Source organism: Cupressus sempervirens, chromosome 10, assembly GCF_028749045.1.
Source record: "Cupressus sempervirens isolate cs-2001-9-10 chromosome 10, ASM2874904v1, whole genome shotgun sequence".
NCBI lineage: Eukaryota > Viridiplantae > Streptophyta > Pinopsida > Cupressales > Cupressaceae > Cupressus > Cupressus sempervirens.
This window is the reverse complement of record NC_143127.1, coordinates 40,434,003-40,441,069: the sequence shown is the minus strand read 5'-3', so window position 1 is coordinate 40,441,069 and position 7,067 is coordinate 40,434,003.

Genomic DNA, 7,067 nt, shown 5'->3' with positions numbered 1-7,067 from the left:
TGATTAATATTTTAGTCTTTTAAATAATTAATAATTATTAAAATAAAAAATTAATTACTAATAATAAATATATTTGAGCATGTTAATAATGTTTGGTACTCTTCTTCTGAAGTTGGTGTTTGGTACACTATAAATGAATTTAGAGTGTCCAAGAGGGTGTCCAAGTTGCATGTAGAAGAGGACTCCCTTATCATCATTAATGTAGTTATTAAAGGCTCACTAGATGTTTGACATCTCCAAAACTACATTCTAAACATCAGACAAGAACTTCCCATTTTGGAGGATTCGATAGTTACGCATATTAGAAGGCTTGACATTAGGAGCAAACTGAATCTCCAACTGGTCTTTAAATTTGGGCATCAATAAAGTGGTGATAGAAGAATTTGCAGAGTTAGTTTTTCTTGAGGACTAAATGGACAATGTGTAACCTTTTTTTCAAAAATCATTGGAAATATGAGATTGGTTGTCAGTGTTGTTTTAAGTTGGTTGATCTTCGCGCATTTCAAATTAAATTGAATTCATTTGTTTTATAAGATAAACTTAATTTTTTTACACCAACGGACAGTGAGTGCATTTAGCAATGTTTGCCTCAATAAATGAGCCAACGGGATATTTTTACCTCTTCGTAATGAGGTTCTTGCAATTTTTTTCCCATTTTCTAGCTTATCAAGTCGTTCATTTCTCAAGACAGAGGAAAGTGTTCTTGGATCTAAAAATTGAGAAAAATAGACTTCATTTCATGTGACTGAAGTGTACCAGCAAAACCTATTTTATGGTAGAGCCACAAAACAATGCATGTCTGGTATGTTCTCCTTCAAGCATAAATTTCTTGCAGAGATTGTGATGAGGGTTAGGGGTGAAACGTTTTTTGAGGTAAACAAAAAGCAAGGTTTAGGTATGTTAAGACCAAATTGGTTCCAGCCAAGTCAAGGGTTGGAATGGATGAAATTCTTCATTTCTCAATCCAAAAGTGGGATTGTAGATTAGAGAGATGAAATTGAGGATTGAAAGAATTGTAGGAACATATTGTGTTCCTTTTGTATGGAGGTTCACAAAAGGCCAAAGACATGCACAATTTAAAGAGAAGTGTGGGAAGGGTGGTATATGTTCAAAATGTTGGTTATGATGCATGTGCTTGATGAAGAAGTAAAAACAATGCATAACATGGTGCATTGGAGTCGTGTTGTTGAAACATCCATGGTTAGAAGTTTACAAGCCTGAGTCAAAAACCCTCATAGGCAAAGGGCAGATGAGGAATGACCCAAATAGAGGATTAATGCATTGATGTATGAGAGGATCAGAGGTTTCATCCCCATGTGCTTAAAGAGGAGAGACCACAAAGAAAAAACTAAGTGACATGGGTAAGGCAAGATATTTTTGTGTTTTGATTTTATTTTGAAAATGTAAAAAAGGAGAAAACAAAAACAAATTGTAACACAAATTTAGTTGGAGGTGATGGAAATTGATGGTTAAATCCTATAGAGGTAGCCTCCTTTATTTTTTGTTTTTGATCATGGGTAGTATGGTTGAAATTATGAGTTCTATTGGTTGGAAGCATAATCTCCTAGATTATAAGGTTTTGATTTCCTTTGGTGGTTGATGTACGGAGGATGACACCATGGTGGTTTTTTAAGTAGCGATGACCCTGTCTAATCAGGATGAAAATTTGAAAAGTTGAAGTCAAGGTTCAAGATTGATAGGAAGGACAATTCTTGGGCTCATGTGGAGCTTTCTATCCAATGACCTAGCGTTTCAATTTTGTCTTCAACCTTTTGTGTGTTACACTGTTGGTTGGAGATAATTTATAAGTACTCCTATCTATACACTAAACTAAGTTCAAGTTAAGAAAGGTACAAACAAAACCCCTTTTGATCTATGGTATGGGTATGTGCCTAATATCAATTATTTCAAAGTATTTGGAAGCAAGTATTACATATTGAAATATTTACGAAAAGAAAAAAATTGGATGCAAATAGTGATGAAGGTATATTCTTAGGACATTCCACTAAAGGCAAGGCATATAAGTGTTTGAATTATAGCACTAACAAAATTATGGAAAGTGCAAATGTTAGAGTTGATGAATTTGCAGAAAAGAATGAAGAAGAATACAAGAAAGAATCTGAAGACTACAAAATCTGTTGAAAATATTCAAGACTATGCTAAGTTACTGAGAAGGGAGGTGTGAATCAGTAACTTCTAAAACTTCAACGATATCAACTCTTAATCCAACAATCCAATTAGCATATAATCTGATCTAATTGCATGCATAAGAAACTGAAAACATGAAAGCATTCATAACACTATAACACAAAGATTTGATGACCCAGAAACCTTCCAAATAGAAAGTAAAACTAGGGTGGGGATGATACCCACAAACTTTAGTACTGCAGTATAAAGTTAGCTTGTTAAAGCTTACATTGATCACTTCTGATGATTTGCCCTATTAGGAGCAATGATGACTGCTAGGTCCACCATGTGAAAGGATTTACAAACATAAAATTAAGTATGCACTCGGTAAAGAGATTTACAATAGACTGTTAGGTCTACCTTATGAAAGGATTTGACTAATTCACCTATTAGGATAAAATAGTAGATGATCTCTGATCTGCAACTTGGTTTGTTGAATGAGATTCCTTTAAGTACTGATCACCTTGCTGTGATGGATATGACTTTGCTACTCCTTATATTGATGTAGCCTTTGTGTAATCTGCTCTTTTTTCTTTTCTCTAATTGCATTCACATTCTTATTCTTTTCTTTTCACACTTGGATATGATACAATTCATTACATATATATCAATCCAATAATACAAATTACAAAGTCGGCCACAATACAAGTTAACACAAATATTACAAATTCAGCCCACATGAAGACACTCAAGTTCTGAAGATTGACTCGGTGAAGTTCTGATACTCGGCATCCACTATCAATGCTCGTCATCATCATGCACTTGGTAGATGCAAAAGCTTGGTTCATATTGATCACTTCCAAGTTCTCTTGAACTCAATTTGCACTGATGACTTGGTAGATAATGTGAAACTTGTCATATAAACTAAATCACTTGTTTACCATAGCATGACTCGGTAAATACTATCACCTTGAGCTCGGTATAAATTGAGTCACTTGGTTAACATTAAGAAGCTTGGTTAACACTGGACTCACATCACATACACTGCAAACTCAATGAACACTACACAACTCAGTTTGCACTAGTAAACTCGACATACATTGAGATGCACGATTTACACTATTGATCTTCACTATAACTATGACTATTCGGTAACCACTGGGATTTGTCCAAAGGACTCAGTAGAAACTGTAGAACTCGGTAACAACTGAAATGCTTGGCAAATACTATGGACTGTACAATAAGCTTGGTAGCTATATACAATTTGAACAAGTGTGAGTCACTAATAACAAACATGACTAATATGTCAAGAATCTCCCCCTTTGGCATTAGTGACAAAAACACTTATCAGCCAAAATTGAATTCAAAAAGTTTCCTAAATACCTTTTATCCATCACCGTGTGATACTAGCTCAGTAGAGTATACTAATTTTGAGATTTTTCAAAATTGATTTTGTAAGGTATATATCTGTACATGGTAAGGTTCTTTCATGTAGTATACTATACAACTTTCTACTATATACAACATATCTTTTTGTACATTTCTTACTCCCCCATTGATTTTTCAACTTATTGCATGATCTCCCCCATAACATATGTATTTTCTCCAGTATCTTTCTCCCCCTTTTTTACATTAATGCCAGAGATGTATTCTATTTATTTACATAATAATACCAAAATGAGATTTTAAAAAAATTGAATTTACCTTGAGAATGATCGCCAAGGTGTTATCCCAATTGTCTTGCAGGACCTTACATGTGTGAAGCACAATTTGTACTTTTGTTGACAATTCTATCATATGGTCCGCAATGGAGAATTTGTTGTCATGGATGAGAGTTTTTGAATGTACAATATTTTTCTACAGTGCATCCATGATGGGAAGAATCATATTTTGTATATCTATCAATGTGGATCTAATCCTTGCTTCTTCTCTAAGCAATTATGCTTGCATATCTGACAAAAATCTTATCCTTTGAAAATGTGCAAAGCTTGAACTAGGGTCAAGTTGCAGTTGTCGAGCACTAGCTTTCAAATCTTCATCTATTTTAGACAAATCGTCCTTTGTTTCTTTAGTAAACTTAGAACATGACATAACTTTCCAAAAAATGATGACACATTTGTACAAGATGCTTCTAAATTGCCCAAAATTGTATAAAGTTCTACTTGATAAATAGCTATCTACTGAGCAATGTGCTCCAACACTTTATTATCAAACTTCTTCTCTGCTTTTTGCACTAACTTATCTTGTCCCTCAGTATCTTCATAAAATTTCTATACTACCTCTGCTAGTTGATACAAAATTGGCTAAGAGGAGTCAACCTCAATACCTATGGCCTCTGCCAAAATGTTCTTTGCATCTTCAATTATCTTGAATTCCTTATCTCTCTCCTCTCTTAGTTTTTGTTCTTTAGCCTTCTTTTGGAGGAGTTCACCAAATAACTGCATTTGGTCTGAAGTAAGCTTGGAAATGTCCCAATTTGGGATTACAATTTCCTCATCTAAATCAATTTCTTCCTCCAACTCTTTTCCTTTACTCAAAAATTTTTGTGCTCGGTTGAACCTTGGGCTCAACTTTACTTAATGCTAGTGTGCTCAGAACAAAAATAATTGTAGACATACTAGGACTAGTTGTAAAAACTAATACTGTGCTTATTGAAGGAATATTTACAGAAATACTTGAAGAATCCAAAATTAATGTGCTCAAAACTAATACACTCAAAATTAAAGTAGCCAACTTAGTTGATGAAGGAAGAGTCTGTTGGAGTTGAGGAAAGCCAACTCCGAAGATGCCAAGATCACCTGCATGCGAAACCTGTCAAAGAGAAGCCATAAAAGGGGAGGAGCATGGAGCACGGGCAAAACCCTAAACGAACATGAGAGACAATATGTGCAAACACAAGAAGAAATGTATTTACAATGCCTTATGATATTGTGATGTTGTTGTTGTGTTACAATGAGAGAGAGCCCGAATATAAAGAGCTCATGGAAGCTTGTAGAACAAGCTAGAAGGAGGTAGAGGACAAAAATGACAACTCAGCACATATCCACAAAAAAGTGAAATATGTTAAAAAAGGAGCAAACTCCCGAGTTGTCAACAACTAACCACTACATGCATTGAATGCTAAATATTAAATAAATGCATTAACCTAAGTAAGCTTAAGCAATAGAATAAATAATTAAATATTAATTATTTACTCTAACACCCCCCCTTAAGTGCAACTTAGGGAAATGCCTTAAGCTCACAAAACAAGGATGAAATGCATAATGGGTCCCGGCAACGAGGCCATGTTAGGTACCCATGTACAATGCAAGAAGAATGCAACCTCTGTAAGTGAGGAAAGAGAGAAAACCACATGGAAAAAACCCTCCCCCAAAAAGAGGTAAGAACCTAGTGAAGAATGGAAGAAGTCTCCAACTAGGGAAATTGTCCCCTAAAACAGGAACAAGAAGTGATCATGAAGAAGCAGCATCACTGAAGCATGAAGAACTGCAAAATCTGCCAAACTGCTGATCTAAAGAACCTTCATGGAAGAAGAAGGCACGAACCGAGCATGTCTATATGGTAGATGATCCATCTCACCGAAATGCATAGGTAGCCAGCCACTGCAATCGCCTTGTATATAGGATCAACCACTGAATACATAGTTCACACTATCGAACCATCGAACCATGGATGCATTAGAACACAACATAACCCCCCCTTAATGCAGACAGGGTGTGATGACAGGCAACTGAGAAGGTGGGCCAAAGTCTCTTGCAGACGAACCAAGAACGAGGAGAGAGGAAAAGACGTACAGACACCGATAAAGACACGGTCTAACTGACTCTGCATGGGCTAATGTCGTGGAAGGGACACTCACTTGACAAAGGGAGAATGCCTAAAACAACAAACAATAATCCCCCCCATGGTGCTTTATGAAAATAGTGCAAGTACACCTGACTCAAAACAACGTTCATGACTCCCAGAATGCAAAAGTGACACTTTATCTTAGTGCGATACAAAGAAGTGCTTCAAAATGATAGCTACAATGATCAAAATGGAAAAAGAGCTGTGACAAAAGAAAGTACAACCGAAAATAAAGCAAACCATGCCAGGAAAACGATCCTCGGGCCTAAAACACTCAAAATATCAACCATAGAGCAAAAATGCCAAAACTATGATAGAAAGAGCAGAGGCCAAAAAAAAAGAAAAAAGACTACTTTTCTGAAGAGTACACAGAACCATCTTTCCAAAAATATAAAGTTTTCAAAAAACTGACATGGGACGCAAAAGATATGCATGTCGGAGTCAAAAACAGGACTTTGGACTTCAACAGAAAAAATGAGCAATAAAAAAACATCAAAACCAAAAAATACCTGCACCAACATCTCTGTCTCAGAACCAGCTTTCCGGCGCTTCTTTCGGATCAGAAAAATACTTCCGTATGCAAAAGTTATGGCCAAAAAACCACAAGTAGGTCCAAAAGTGAATCAGGAGAGGTGAATGGAAGGATGGATGATGCATGCTGATGTCAGCATTCGACAGAAAAAATTTGACGGCCCGTCACCCATCGCTGCAAATAAGCCACGTGGACAGGCTGACGTGGCAGGGACCACGTGGCAATGTGCCACGTGGCACCCGTGCCACATGTCAGGCGCGGATTGGCATAAATGCCACGCGGGCGGTGACTGTAGCTGGTGACTCAGCAGAGAGGCGGAGGTGGCCGCAATTGGAGCGGAGGTGGCGGAACCGGGAATCGCCGCCGAAGGAGGTGGCCGCAGGGCGGCGAACACGGAGGAGCCGCCGGCGGAGGGCGGCGGTCGGGAGGCGGCCGGGTCGCGGCGGAGCGTGGGCGGCGCTGCCTGCTGCGGCCGTTGTGGGCGGCGCGCAGGTGGCGCGGCGGCGGCCCTGCGGTGGCGGTGCGCCCCAAACTTTTTTCTTTGTTTTTCTCAAGCCGTGCA